Here is a 15,980-nt window from a genome sequence, read left to right as displayed (position 1 = left end):
GCACCCCAGCCTGGTGGTGATGTTCTCTTGCGTGTATACGGCGCATGCCGGTGCGTCCAAAGGTGAAGACTTTCTTCTATCGGTTACACACTGGAACGCTACCGCTTCGTGCGTGGCTGCGCGACAGAAGGTTGTGGGTGCCACGGAATAATTTCAACTGTCGTCTTTGTCCGGAAGAGGAAAACATTGAGCACGCTTTTCTGAATTGTCGAGACGCCATCTTCTTTTGGGACGTTTTCCAGCGCGCCTTCAAAAAGGACATCTACTTAAATTCCCGTACTATACGCTTCCTTCCTGTCAGGCCAGGATGCGATTTGCCTTTGGACATCCTGCTCCTGTTGGGGTTATACGCACTGTGGGTCGCGCGACGTACATATGACGCAAATGGGCCGCCGGTCGGCTCCTGGCCCATATTCCGTCGCATGGTGTTTCCGTTAGCGCACTTTTTAGTGTTTACATCCTCTGATGAAACTGCGCACACGTGGCTGAACGTCATCAATCTCTCTCACGAACGGGCCCCGTAGATTTCTTATCGGTCAGTCCTGCTGATGTCTTCATGCTCCTACTTCTTGTGCAGTGCGGGTCCTTATATTATTCTAAGCTTGCTTTTCCTTGTTCATGTGGGGTTTTGTGTTTGTAACGTTTCGCGACGTTTGGGTTGTTGTGGAGTTCGCTTTTGTAACGCGCATTACTCTCATTTTGTCGCCGTATTCTGTTAATGTGCAGCAGTTTTTAATGAGTCATACATAATGCAAATATCGTTATTCATTCACTCGTGTCATTCTAGTACGTAGCGCCATGAACCATAATAAACATGTGAAAAAAAGAAAAAGAAACACTAGCTCGCGTGGCTGTGTTATAGCTGTGTTTAGCGTGCTGGTAATGTCACGTCGAGACTAGGACCCGGGTTCGAATCCCAGTGCCGGCTGTGCTGTCTGGAAACGTTTTTTTTTTTTTTTCTGTGTTGCTGTCAAACATGTGTCGGCACAGTTCCCTTAGAAGTCGGCCCAGGACAGCACATTCCCCGAATGCGTTAGTCGTGACGTCACCCACCTCTGGTCTGGAACGGAAATTAGTCCAAGTTTTGGGGTTCTACGATTGCCTGAAATATGTCTAGACTAGACATCAGCGCCCTCCCAATGTGAGTTTCCGTCTAGGGCACGGAAAAAGTCCCTCTTTCACCGCCCGTCAGAAGCTCTGTAAGCAAAGAACAGAAAACGCTGGTCTGCACTGCCGAGATCGTAAATTCTACTTCGCTTGACGCCTCCTTTACACAGTCCGACACACCTCACAGGACGTGCCGTTAGGCGCCCCCCCCCCCCCCCCCCCGCTCGCAGGTACGGCTCTGCTGGACATTGTTTTTTTTCCTGTCCCTACAGACAACAGTTGTGGATAATGAGTGATTTCCATGGTGCACAAATAGGTGACTGGCCAGTGTGTCAGCACGTGTATTGTCCCAAACTGACTCATCCAGGTTGACATGGAAGGTGACCCAGACAGGTGCTTGACGTTACGTGCGTAAACATTCCAATGATACAAAAAAAAAAAAAAAAACAAGGTTCTTTTATTTTCCAAAGAGTGGGGTTTCTGGAACGCTAATAAGGTCTGTAACTAGGATATAGACCTTTTGTATTCTTTTTAAATCCCTCGTTAGCGCCGCGAAGCAACTTTGGCTATGAGCGGCGTACAGATGTGGACGGAGGGAGAAAGGACAGTCAGGAAGGAGTAGGGGACAGTTGGTTATTATGCGTCCTGGGCCGACTTCAGGGCAAGTGTGCCGACATTTGGGTAGAAAGTCTGCCGGGAAGCCCAAGGAAAACCTCATACAGCGCAGCCGGTGCGGGGATTCGAACCCGCGTACCATGCCCACGGTCATCCGTTCAATACCTAACCCCCCCCCCCCCCCCCGAGGGAACAGGTTTACAGACTACAAAAGAAGAAAACCCTCACACACAAAAAAAAAAAAAAAGGCGCCGACCTCGACTTTCCGCGCCCATGTTATGACGTCAAAGGTTTTCCCTCTCCTCCTTGTTACACCTCGCGTGGCGAGACGAGAGTGAACGATCGCGGTTGTGTTTGTGTACGTCTTTTTTTTTTTTTTTTTTGAGGAAAGACTACATGCATCAAAAGCTTCTGTGCTGCAAATTGACGCATATACTTCCGTCAGATGTCTTAAATTGAAAATATTTTGAATGACCCTCTGTACTCCTTTAACAGCCAATACTTCAGACGAGTGAGTATGATGTATTATATCATCTGGCGCGTGCAGGGAGGGTGGCCTCTCTGTGTCCATCCCGCGCAGTAATATTTTGAGACTCGACGGACTAGACTTCCTTTCCTGTTGAACACGACTATATGGCAAAATAGTTGTTATTTCCTCGAGAGTCTAGCTTGCAGTATACAAATAGTGTATGATGCCACACCGATGTGTCACGACATCTTCAAAGAGTTCTTCGTTGAATAGGGATCCCAGTGACGAAGATTCCACGCTGCTAAAGATGTCGGTATCCGCCTTTCTTTAGAGTGGGTGTCTGAAGATTTCCAAACGCCAGTGCAAGGTGGGTGTCGGGGAAACGGAACGCAAAGAACCTGCTCTCTTTGCAAGACACGAATATCGCGGTGCCGAATAACGCTCCTGGACAACTTCATGTTGACTACTTGTAACGATCCGTGGGCGGCGACGACCGTCACAAACCACCGCACCAGCTACTCAGTTCTATGCACTGACTACTGGAGTAAGACCACGGTTTGAGAAGCTTCCCAGAACATTCCATCACCGTTCATCAGACAGCATGGCGTAGATGCAGGCTATCTGGTGGACAAACTCCACGGTTCAAAAGTCGGAGTCTGGGCACAAACAGAAGGACGACACCAACACAGCGAGACGCAGTCGTTCGTTCAGACTGTTCATCAGGGACGGCTGGCACGGACGGTGAGGAGATTCCTGAGTGGTGTCCTCAGTAGCTTTGGCAGTGTTTTACGCACGAGCAGTTTTGAGGACAGTAGCACGTGCTCGATTAAGCTACCGAGGACGTCATTGAGGAATATCCTCAACGTCTCTGCAAGCGGATCCTGGACACATGTAGATGTACACCATCTCCTCTACAATCTATAACACGCGTCTCAGTCATCGTGGTTTCTTTAAAGTGCCACTATACGTATGTCACCTCTATACGTGGTGCGTCTTCAAAAATAACTGAACTTATATACGAAATACGAACTTATAGCGTTGCAATCCGCACACTGCATTCTCCCGCAAAATATTACTTTTCTACGTGTCGCGGAAATGTCACAAAGTCAATTTGTAGTTTTGAGAACTGTGACGTCAAAATGCGGCGCGATCTGTCATACGACTGGGGACGTTTCTCCTGGAAGTTCGACTCCCCTCTCACCACAGCTGCTGGCAGTCTTCCAACGTGGAGCGGCGAGCGGAGACGAATGCTGTTGTTAGGAGACAGACGACAGATCTCCCGATGAGGCCACTTACACGTGGAGAATTCGAAAATTCCTGGAAGCGTGTATCGTTTTCTGTCGGCATTCATATTTGCTTGTACTGTAATCTTTCAGCGAAGTTAGTTTCTAATACGAAACAAAATAACCATGTTTTGAGCCCATAGCGCTAGCAGTGATGCGTGAATCCTGCCTGCCCCAGAGAACCGTGCGATCCACTTGCATAAAATAAAGCTTTGAAAGTGCAAGCCCTGCGATAAAATGAACGAAAGAAAATCGCACGAAAGTGTCAAAATTTGCAAACTCTTCAATTTTATCGATCTTGCGCTTCATATATAGGGGACAAATATCCGGCAACAGATCAATTGCATTTGGATCCACACTATTCGAAGGCGCCTCTCCCAGCTCCACCTGTGTGTCGAGCGCTATTTAAATCAGTTGGACGACTTTACACAGGAGACAGGCAACAACAACAAGTTACAAGAACAACAATAAATGATGACGATGAGATGGGGTGTTTCACCGCGGTAGTGCGGTACCCTACCCCACTGCACGTGGAACATGATGTGAAGATGAGGGAGGAAGAATGAAAGTACAAGAGAGAACTAAAGCGTCTGGAGCAATCCAGAGGACACAGTAGACAGGATTGCAGACTTCCCTCCAAGAAAGACGTGTATTTCTCGCTTTGAGCGAGAGCGTATGCATGGTGTGTTTCCAGACACTTACGAGGCTGCAGAAGCGTCACCTGCGTCACTGTTCATTCACGTAGCCTCTACTACGAATATTTGGGCCAACTATACTACCCGGCGCGATAAATGCTGGAGGAGGCGCCAGATAGCTGCAATCTGATGGAGACGACACGCGACAGTCTGATGGAGACTACGATGACATTTCGCAACGGGAGCATATTTCTTGGAAAGTGAACGCTGCGCAACAGGACGAGGATCAGACAGCGCCGGCGAATAGCGTTGGTATAATCCTTTGGACGTTCATAATGACCCAAATGGAACTTGGACCAACGGAGGTCCAAACAGGGATCGCTATAACAGGGTTCTTAAGCGAAGGAGAGCCGTTCTCGATGGACCTTTTTCACATTCTCGTCGTTTCCTTGCGGTTCTCCAAGGGAACAGCCCTCGGCGCGCGCCAAACAAATCCACGTGGGTAGCATGACGATTCAAAACCGGTTTTGCAGTGGGACCCAGGAGTTCGCCGTGGTGTTCCCACTAGTCCCCATTCCAGTCGTCCCCATCACACGCCATGTACTGAACACGGAGATAACCTTCTCCGGCGTACCCAAACTTGTCGGCGCCGCAGCGCATGCGCATAAGCACTTGTGAAAAAGGTCTGCCCAGAGTTTTTTTTTATTCCGCGTTAGCACCACGAAGCAACTGTGGCTATTGGTGCTTGACCTTCCCCCAAATCGAAGACACAGAGAGGTCCAGAAACTGGATTTTAATGAACGTCAGCCAGGAGCACCATCAGCTCCCGTGCTCCCCACTTTTGTTCGCATTCGTGCACGAGCCGGATCACGTGCCCGACGATGACGACGGTGATGATGGCAGTAGTGCGGGGCCGACGGTAGCGACACAGTCGTGACACTATGAGCGGCGTGTAGATGTGGGTAGATGGAGAGAGGACAGCAGGAAGGAGTGGAGGATTGGGGGGGTGCGTCCTGGGCCGACTTCAGGGGGAACTGTGCCGACATTCGTATAGAAAGTCTTCGGAACACTCATGGGAAACCTCAGACAGCACAGCGGGTGGTAGGCGATTCGAACCCACAAACTCCCAGTCTTGAGCACGACCTTGGCTATACCACCAACGGGCGGGACGCCTGAACCTCCTCGGCTATGCCGCGAGTCTCTGCCCAGTGTACTAACAGCAGTACGAATCTGCTTCCAATATTGCTAAGGTTCCTTTATATCTGCGTAACTTTATTCCTAAGAAGTGACGGTGCTGTCATTTCGTCGTTATCGCCGAGCGGTTTACTTTGTCTGCAGTAGCCTTCCTGGCGTATTCAGGAAGCGGCCACAGCAATTGCATTGCGAAACCACTCTCATCTGTGCTATGCAGCAACTGGTATGCCGTTCTTATTTCTTTTTCATGGGGCTACGAGACAGACTTCAGAATCTCAGGAGGCATCGTGCAAAAATTAAAAAAAGGACCGTCAAGACCTGCGCGGTGCCACGGAGAGAACAATTTGCGGCGAAAGTTCTGATGCAACAGTCCAAGCAGCACGATGTACTGAAAGCCGAGTGCAATAGGTGTGACACTAAATAACATTGATAAGACACGTGTCATTTCACAACTATTGCACTCGACTTTCAGTACATTGTGCTGCTTGAGAATCTCGATAAGATGGTATGCGTTAGTTCTTGCAAGAGGTCCCGTAGAACCGCAGTGCGAATTTTCCATATTCCTGGCTCTTCTGATACATTAGCAAAAAATGTTATTCTGTGGTAGAATAGAATAGAATAGAAATAGAAATAAAAAATGGAAACGTAGGTCGCACTGGTGCGGGTTTCTTTGCGGGAAGGGCGAGACGAACAGCCCAGACGGCACCCTAGATATTATCGGGCTGTGACGTCACTCGCTCTTTGTCAAGAGGGGTTTCTAGAAGAAGGAAGATTGCGAACGGCCCTTGACAACATGAGTTTGCAACGTGTTCACGTGTTATGCGCACGGCACGTGTCTTTGTGTGTGTGTTTGCGGAATGACCTTAGGCGGGATACTTGATTCTGCAGTGACACTTAAGCATTGATAGAACTTACGGAGGAGTATGACACTGTTACAGAAGAGGGAAGAATAATTTTTTGATGAGGTGAACGAAGAATATCGAAGTTTTTGTCGCAACATTTTAGTCCCGTGATAACTAGCGAAACAAAATTGCAGAAACTACAGCAACAAAACTAGTACACTATAGGGTTTATTCACACGATGTCATCCGCAGGAGACCGCCACTGTCGCTAGCAGGCATATGTGCTGCATTCGGCCGCCATATTGTAGGTCCCATCCAAGCCGTTACCCATATCTAGGGTTCAGAGTTTTCGGAGTTTTCATTTTGGAAAATTCGGAGGGTGTTTATCGGAGTTTTCAACTTTTCGGAAATTCGGAGTTTCTCGGAGGATTAAAAAGTCTGAAACATGAACGGCGCCGATTTCGGAGTATTGCGGAGCAATCAACGCAGAGACAATACAAGGAAATGTGTGCAAAAGTGACTGGAACCACACGATGTAACGCACGGATGTGTTAATACCCAGAGCTATTGAAGTACAAACAAGCGTATTTGCACAAATTGTGAATGGTGCCCAGACTCAAAATGAGTAGCAGCTGTGACGAACACAGAACTGTTCTGTGCCAAACTAGCCCAGTACCCTGGGTCAAGTACAGTCACTAGGGTCGAGGATACATAGAACAGATAGGACAAGTGTGTGCAGCATCCTCCTTTTGGGCCATTCATGCATCCAGCGACCATGAAGCAGGCTACCACTTCTGACCCATTTTTTTGGTTGTGGATCAGTTTGAAGTCGAAAACTAGGTGTGGAAGAAAGGGGACAAAGGAAGAAGGAAACGGGAAAAACCTTAAGGCCGCACCGTGGGCGATGGAAAAATCGGAGTTTATCGAATAAATCCAATGTTTTGGAAAAAAACATCGGAGGGAGTTTATCGGAGTCTATCGGATAAATCCGAAAAGTCGGAGGCCTTTCCCATATCATACTCGTATATTTGGTGTTTAAAAGTTATTGTGCTGTGTGATTTGTAGCATATCCAAGCAATTTCCATGTTTCCGACGTTAATAGTCATCCAAAACGCATATGGCAGCGAACGAATGCAGGAACATAACTTCGAGGGACCTACAGTATGGCGGCGAGGTGACGTCAGTGAATAAACCCTATTAGGAAATCGCAACTAAACAACAATAACATATATATTGTGATGATGAAGTGGGGAGGTGTTCCACTCTAGGAATGGAACGCTACCCCATAGCTAGGGGCTCTAATATGAGTGGTGACAATGATGAGTGATGACGATGAGAGATGACGGGAATGATCGGAGCGGCGTTGGCGATGCTGAACGTGATCGTGATGGTGGGAATGTCCGAGAGAGCTGCTAGGGTCATAATGAGTCCTTTAGGCCTGTCGCCTGAAAGAAGCCAACCACATGACGTAAGGCCGCCCTGGAGTGGGCCGCGTTGTCCCAGCGTCTATAGCAGCACCGAAAAAGAGAGACCTTATCTTCTAGCGTATCTTATCTGGGCCGCGGTGTCCCAGCGTCTATGGGCACCGTGCACTAGCGAGAGGACGCTGCGGTAGCTTGATCGACAGCGCCACCCGTGGCGACTTCGCGCGTAACGGTCTGGTACTGACGCCGTATCGGCGCTTTCGCGTATGTAGCTTTGGTGCGTACGGGTGTTTTCCCGAATTTTATATATCGGCTTTGGACTCATTAACCCGTGAGACTACTTGTGTGGAAGTGGTTTGTCACGTAAAATGTATGCGATGGGGAAGCCTTTTGCACGTGGAACATTATGTGTCTATGCACAATGTGTGACACAGTGTGTAGCGCAGACAAGCGTGTAGTATTCGTGGCCCGTATTTACGTGAAGTTAAGTGCATATTTATCCGCAAGGGACTATCAACTATAGACTACACATCAGAGACTAGCTACGTCCAGTACCTGCGCTATGAGGACGGAAATCTCGCACTGAAGAATTCACAATAATACAGTCAACAACAAATTGGAATATACATTACGAAGATAGCGAAAAAAAAAAACGTTTTCGTTTCTTTCTTATGCATAATCCGTTAACGTGATGATGCACTGTGAGGATAAGTTCCTTAGTCAAATTATTCCCAATCTTGCATCGCTCAAGTCGGGGGATTCCCTTTTAGCCCTTTGTGCCTGCATTTGATGCACAGTCATAGTAATAAAAATCAATCAGTCAATCAAGATTGTTTCAGGATATAACCCAGGTGAAAAAATTCCCTAAGTGGATCCGCTTGCAAGTCGGTTATGGAACCAGGAATTGATTGCTAGCTTGGAATGTATTTCCAGCTAGGAATGAATTCCAGCTAGGAAATGCTTTCCAGCTGGAAACACGTTTCCATTTTCAAATGGATCCACTTGCAAGGCGGTTATGGAACCAGGAATCGATTCAGAGCTAGGAGTCGATTCCGAGGTTCCTTCGGAACCCACTTGCAAGTAGTTTATTGAAGCCGAGCCAGGTTTCAGCATCAGTTTCTATTCTGAACTGCTGTTGCGGCTCTGCAGGAGAGCCAGCCTGTGCTGCTAGCCTGGAATATGTACAGAAGCCAGGAAGGAAGATGTGATATTTCCTCCTCTTTCTTTCCACAAAGCTGCTGCCAGTATGTGGCCTGTTCATTAGCCTTCTTTACTTCAGCAGCTGACACAATACATTCAGAGTCCGAAACGTCTGACTCGGAGAAGTCTTCGCTGTCGTGGTGTTTTTTTCTTCCCACCTAGATGCAAAATGAACAAACGTAAATATACCGTGAGCATATAAAATATGGACGAATTTACATCAGTTCTTGGTGCCCCATGGGCTTCGGCGGCGTTCTTTTTTGCATTCTGTAGACTGCACTGAACCGATTTTTTGGCATCTCAAAGAAATACATGTCACGAATTGGTACTAATAAACATCAATGCTACTTCACCTGAAGATGACTTAGACTCACCAACTGTCAGCAATCCTGTCCATCCCAAAGCTGCAACACAAGACAGAAACAATGAGTGAATAGGACTGCTGCTTTTTCACTTGTCGTCCGTGTCCTCTGTTACTGCTTCGAGATGAATAGTCAACTCCAAGTTCCCCACATTCCTACTTTAGTATCTACAATCCTATTTTGTGCACTTCACAACATTATACCCGCCTGATAGCCAGTAAAAAGTGCTTCTGTCCATACCCAATTGAGAGTGAACTGGGAATTCTGTGGGAACTGTGTAGCAGCTTTGCTGATTTTTGCCAGGCCCCCAGTATTCATGTATTTCTGCATGAGTATAAATAAAGACAACAACAACAATAATAATAACAATTCAGTTTCATTGAAAAAACCCGTAGAAAAACATGTTGCAAAAGTACACCTAATGCCATGCATAAAATTCTAAATGTTTTGCTGCAACACTCACGCAGCGTTTCTCACTTCAGTCGCGCTGGCCCTTATTCCGCACGATTCATAATATCTTGCAAGCGTCCTCCATTTTTATGACGAACTGCCAGCTAAAAGACAAGACACATAACAAAGTCAGTTACAAGCATGCGCAGGGGCTCTTGGAGTTCCCCCACTAGCTAGCGTGCACTTGCGCTATTTTAAATAACAGTATAAATATAACAGTGAGTAGATCATGGAGTAGATCTACACATTCAGATAAACGTGCATAAATATCAAATCATAAACTACTCACCATCGTAATTGCAGTCACATGCGTCGCTCGTAGTTTTTCGTGATTTAGCTGGTGCAGAATTTGTAGAGACAAAGAAACTATGCAAAATGCAGCACTTGACTGTAGAGATTCAAAGACATTCACGTTTTTTGCCCGTCTTGAAGAGTTGAAAGACGGGAACTGCTACCACCCATCTACCGCTCGCGGCATTTCAAAACACGTACTGATGCAGATGGCGCTCAGTCTGCTCCACTTGTCGACAACGAGGCCGTTAAAGTTTCGGTTTCAAACTAAAGTGAAAATTACGCCAAAGTTCGATTTCAGTACTCTGCGAGAATGTTTCTGGTATATTTACCGACAAAAAGTAACTCGGGCGAATTGCGGTAGGGCCATAAACAATTGATATATTATAGAATGTAAATGGAGATTATCATTTATGTTGCAAAAACGCCCGATGGACCCGGTGCACGTATCTGCTGTATGCACCTGAAAGGAATGCAGAGCGTTTTCAATTCACCCCGATGAAGGTTTGCAAATATTTCTACGGCAGGTGTCAAAATTACAGTGGACCAGCAGGGATAAGTTCACTTGCCAGCGAAGTGGAATACAACATCCACTTCGCACTCTAGAACTAGATGGCAGGCAAGTCGGAAACCACTTGGCAGTCAAGTGGAACCAGATGGAAGCACATCCAGTTCAGCTGGAGCCTGAATGATACCAGTTGGAAACCATTTGGCAGTCAAGTCGAACCAGATGGCAGGCAGATCCAGTTCAACTGGAGACTGGGTAAAGCCAGTTGGAAACCACTTGGCAATCAAGTGGAACCACTTCACTCTAAACCGGAAACAATTTGTTCCACTTTAAACCACTTTGGCATGCAAATGGATCCACTTCAGATTCCAGTTCAGATTTTCACCTGGGAAATAAGGCGTGTTTTCTTTGAAACTGGATATGTAATGATAATAATGTTTTATTAGTGCTAAACAACGACCACAGCGGCCTTAGTATAGGTGAACATAGCGCATGAGACACATTGTCGCAAATTGCAACATAGAAGAAGCCAGAAATATCACGCAAAAGAAACACAAAACATAAACTATGCTAAAAAATTAAAAAAATGTCAATAATTAAGAAGAAACAGTGAAATTGGTGTTCGACAAACGCATGATTACTTTTGTGTGTGTTTGCGTGTGTGTGCGCGGACGAATAGGAAGGAGCAAGGAACCACTTGTAAACCGAGATCACAAGATTTGGCAACGATAATAAGATCATAGGGACAGAATGCACCTACATAAAATGATGACGGCTTGCGAAACGCAGCTCGGGGAGGACAAATAACTCCCTGTGTTCGCATGCAAGCTTTATATTGAAGGAAGACGAGGTCCAAATCCAGTCTTCGCCGACACGCCGCAAAATTAGGATCCGAGTAAAAGAGATAAATACTATACGACATATGGCAGACACTAATTTTAGCCAAGCTCCACGATGTTCATTGGTCATTCGTTGGTGTATTTCGCAACTTTTTCACGTCAGTTGCTGTGCTATAAGTCCGCATCGTGATGCTCAACTGGTCATTGACAAATATACTAAATGCAAGGAATGAGTTCTAAGTTTGAAACAACGGATTTGAGCGGCACGTTGGGTGGATTGCCGTGAAAGCACTCTCTCAAATACGTGATCGGCGGGACGATACAGCGAGAAGGACGAAAACTTTACGGCAAGTTGCCTCTCTTTCACAGTAACTTGGTTGTCGTGGCAGATTACCACATAGAATTAGTTTCCATTTTGTCTTCTCCTTTGACTTTCTATGCAGGCAGCTTCAAATCGCTCTTTTCGAACGGCGAAACTAGCACAGCACTGCTAGACGCTGCTGGCTGGTACCAGGGCATTACGGTTTAGGTTTAGGGTTGCCTATTCCCTTTTGAGTCAGGGCAGGTATCTTAGGATACCACAGGCTGGGTCAGGGCCGTCAGGAACGGTCCAGACTGGAGTCAGGGCTGCCTCTGGGATGTTTCGGGGCTCTCCGGGTTTTGGAATCCGTCGGGTCCGCTTCCGTTCGTCCATCCGAAGGGGAGGCTTGCAGTGCTTGTTGCCTGGGGTCGATTCGATTGCGCAGGGCGCTCCTTGTTCGCCTTTCCCAGTTTGCCAGGTGGCGCTTGCATCTTTCAGCGATGTCGCTGGCTTCTTCTGTATTTGGTGGGGCTTTAAGTCCAAGTGCCGTTGGTGTCTCTTGGTCTAGACGGGTTGACAGTGTCGCTGGGCATCGTTGCATTACGTGCTCGAGGTCCTCGCGCTCCTCCCCGCATAAGATACAAGTGTCGTCTTGGTGGTCGAATAATTTTGATAGCCTTGAGCGGGTTAGGAGAGCGCCTGTTCGTGCCTGAAACAGGAGGCCACTTTGATGATCGCCTCTATACTGGTTATATGGGGCTGGTTCATCCTTGTACTTGTTGTATAGATCCATACTTTGCTTTTTCTGGGTTTGTCTTTTCCAATGTTCGTTTTTTTGTTTTCCGCATTTCTTCATTTACTTGTCTATGCCACGATATGATGGTATTGGATTTATGCCGATTGGTGCCCTGGCTATATTTTGAGTCGATACGGTTCATTTTTTTAATCCATTCTGTTTTTGTTCCTTTGTATCGCACGTGGTGGAAGATACGTTTGGCGTAGTTGGTCTCTGGTAGGTGACTGAGGCGTCCAAGATATATTACGCCGCGTTTCCCCTCAAGGGGCCGCTGCCGTCGATAGAAAACTCTAGCGCACGGTGCCCATAGCAGCACCGAAAAAGAGAGACCTTATCTTCTAGCGTATCTTATCGTGGCTCGCACCTCTCAGAGATTATCGACAATCTGCATAGAAAGATGCAAAAAATACTCCAGTCTCATGATCATCATTCGGGTTCCGGGACATTTGATCGAACGTCGTTTGGTCGAAAGCCGTTTGATCGAAAGCGGGACATTTGGTCGAAAGCCATTTGATCGAACACCGTTTGATCGATTTTTTTATTGGTTCACTTGAAGCATTGATGAAAAAAAAAAAAAGAGGAAAACAACGAAAGAAAGCTTCAGTTCTAAATGCTGTTATCCCGAGGAATATTTAGCTCTGTGTAATCCGCTTGCCCATAAGCACATTCCTCATCCTATGCCACTTTTCCACATCCAGAAGGCGATCCGAGGGCCTGGGTTGTTCACCCTATCCCGTTCGACAACTTGATAGCTTTTTCCTCTCTGACAGAGAGTGACTAAATATGGAATACATGCCTTTCACCCATAGTCCCCCAACACTTTGTCAAATAATAATTGATGTTAATCGTCAAATAATAAACATTTTTGACAAATAAATCAATCAAATAAATAAATGATATTTTTGAATTGTTTATTCGCGTCGAACTTGGACAAATTTTAACAATGTATTATTAATGTTTGTAGTTAACTGACCATTGCTTATTTATTGTTGTTTAGTTTATTTACTTTGCGCCTATGTGCAAGTGAATCTAAATTTGGTTCTTCCAACATACATGTAACCGAAAAAGTCCTTCGAAACCCAGACAATAAAAGCCGGAGAGCAGATCTTTGTACTTTGTCTTTTCTTATTATTATTTTTCTTTATAGCGTGGATGTGTAGGTATCTCAGACTGCAGATGCATACTCTAAACAAGGTTGAACTAAGGTTTTATATGGCTGTAAATTTAATATATTTATTTTATACCACGGCGAAATTTCCTTCTTAGCATCCACAGACTTCGAGTGCCTTTCGCGCATATATGACTACCAGATTCCGGATCGTTCCCTTTAAATTTGTCGCAGGCAATGAAAAGGGTGCCCAGAAGAAGCACAGACTATTGGCTGCTCCCAACCTGAGGCCATCTTCTTCAATATGTGTCCTATTGGTTCGCCGGATACTTCCGCATTGTTCTATTCACTTTAATTCAATTCTATTCTATTTTCCTTTCGGATGGGAGAGAGTAAAAATCCAGAAGGCTGTGCTGTTCGTGAATGACAAAGGTCTGCAAATAACGAGTGGTCTCCCCTCTCTAGCTGAAAACAAAGAAGAAAAAAACAAAGAGAAAACAAGCAAGAAAAAAATAAAACAAGCGAGAAACAAACAAAGAAACAAACAAAAAAGCGCAGGACACTGATTACCTGCTCCGTATGCTCGAGTCAAAAGTTACAGAAAAAGAGGCGCTAAGGGCACGCTGCGATCTTTGAACTCCCTTCGAACAAACGTCTTTCGAACAAACGGCGTCGATCCACCGGCATTCGATCAAACGGCTTTCGACTAAGCGGCGTTTGATCCAACGCCTTCCATCAAACGGCGTTCGATCAAATGGGCGGACCCCCATCATCAGGGGGGGGGGGGCTGGGGGCCTGAGCTCCCCCGGAACTTTCTCAGGGGGGGGGGGCTAGGCCTCCTCCGGGAAGTGTACCCAGCTGACACTCAAGATGGAGCTTTCGAGGGATATGCTAAGAATTGCGTGTTTCATGCGAGTGATCATGGAAATCCTGTAAAACTTTTGCCTCTCAACGTCACAACACGGAATTTCCGACACCCTGCCCGACCTCTGTGCATTAAGGGGGGGGGGGGGGGCATTCTGCCCCGGCCCCCTCCGGCAGATTGAAAACTCTCCGCATATGGTTCCCAGTTTGCAGAAACGTACGTTTACAAGTAGCCTATTCGCACGTGTAGCACGGTCTTCTCTATATAAAAAATGTGCGAATGACAGACATGTTTGTTCACGTCGTTAAATAAGTGCGCCTTCCATCATCTAGGCAGTGTTACGTGAGACAACTGCGTGGGAGTTGTTTCAGCCTTCTTTGTTCGTTCCCGCTACCATGCCAGGACCTTGGTGTCAAGTTGCGAAGGTGAGTTCCTGAAATTGAGCCCTCCTGTGGTGTTCAAACTGCCAATGGGACTCACACGTGTCCGTCCAAGACGGAGGTCGTCAGAATGCTGGGCTCGGGTTCGATGTCAACAAAAGGGGAGGACATTGGAGAAAATGGGGTCTTCCTTCCCTCTGACTGGACTCTGGCGGTTCACCCATCTATTCTCGCAATTAAACAGGTATCTGTTTTGTTTTAACCCTGTTTCGGCTCGCTGGTTATCTCTTCGGGTCCAAACCACGCTACCAGGGAGGACCCTCGCAAAAGCAGGCAGATCGCTCGAACCACTACATCCCCCTCCTCTCCAATATCATCATCATCATCATGATGCACGCATAAACCAAGCAAGGTCAAGCAAGAACACATAATGTGACGTATCACCCGTAGTTTTTCGGAGCATTTCTGAGTGGAGAATACGAAAGATCTGACTTGTAATTCATACAATATAAGTAGATTACGCTTCAGCTAACACAAGGAGCAACGTACTATGCTGGATCTCATTAGATGGCGCAAGAAGAACTGTGTTACAACCCTCGTCGTCACTCAGCAGAGCAGGAGACGAAAACAGAAACTTACATAGCAGGGTAAAGTATCCAACACACTGATTCGGCAGCAAAACGCACACGCGGGCAAACGACGCCTGGTTGAAACTGAGGTAAAAAAACGTACTCGATCCCCGGTTAGACGCCTTATCTTCCCTGGTACAATCGTCTCGATCGGCTTGCTTTGTTCGCTTCAGAGCATATCGATAATGTCCTGTTTGTGCGCTATCGTCACGAGATGATGTTGCCGGACCAAACAAGTGATACAGCTGAAAGCGTCGCCGCTTGGGACTCGCCTCTTGTTCTGTTGCAGACTTGTTTACGGAGGCCTATTGAACGATAAACATCGCTCGGCATGTTACGCTCGTCTCAGCAGTTTCCGGTTGCCGAGCAAAGCTTAGCGTTACGATTTTCAAGTTTAAAGGTAAAAAATTCGAAGCGTCATGAAGCTTCGCTGAATTGTCAGACTATTCTGATTGTCAGAATTGTCAGACTATTCTTCAGACTCTTCTCATAATCAATCACCAGCATGTCCCAGATATGTCCCGCAGTAATCGTGGTCCGTGCTGTTACATGCCTTTCTATATTCTTATATTTTTGTTATGATATTGCATTTTGGGCTTTTTTCTTTTTTCTTTTATAGCTAACTGGGAGCATTTCATTAAGTTACAGCTTACACTGTAGGGACATGGTTATCACTTGTGGA

The 15,980-nt window shown here is 46.4% G+C and overlaps 1 protein-coding gene and 1 long non-coding RNA gene across 4 annotated transcripts in view; both read right to left on the bottom strand.

Annotated features, from left to right (window-relative positions):
* Positions 1-15,414, bottom strand: part of LOC135400205 (dual serine/threonine and tyrosine protein kinase-like) — a 58,879-nt gene extending 43,465 nt beyond the window's left edge. For both annotated transcript variants that reach the window (XM_064631963.1, XM_064631965.1), the window contains exon 1: positions 15,309-15,414. The gene's annotated coding sequence lies outside the window, so the exon portion shown is untranslated. The remainder of the gene's footprint in view (positions 1-15,308) is intronic.
* LOC135399528 (uncharacterized) lies at positions 8,821-9,174 on the bottom strand. Of its 2 annotated transcripts, XR_010424324.1 has the most exons (3): positions 9,144-9,174; positions 8,989-9,068; positions 8,821-8,927 (listed from the first exon to the last, which is right to left on the bottom strand). It is a non-coding gene; the product is annotated as an uncharacterized LOC135399528 (long non-coding RNA). The 2 variants fall into 2 exon arrangements; XR_010424323.1 differs by lacking the exon at positions 9,144-9,174 and having other exon boundaries at positions 8,989-9,089.
* Positions 15,415-15,980: the final 566 nt, after the last annotated feature.

The sequence above is a fragment of the Ornithodoros turicata genome, chromosome 7 (genome assembly GCF_037126465.1).
Source record: "Ornithodoros turicata isolate Travis chromosome 7, ASM3712646v1, whole genome shotgun sequence".
NCBI classification, from domain to species: domain Eukaryota; kingdom Metazoa; phylum Arthropoda; class Arachnida; order Ixodida; family Argasidae; genus Ornithodoros; species Ornithodoros turicata.
This window is presented reverse-complemented; position numbering and strand designations above follow the sequence as displayed.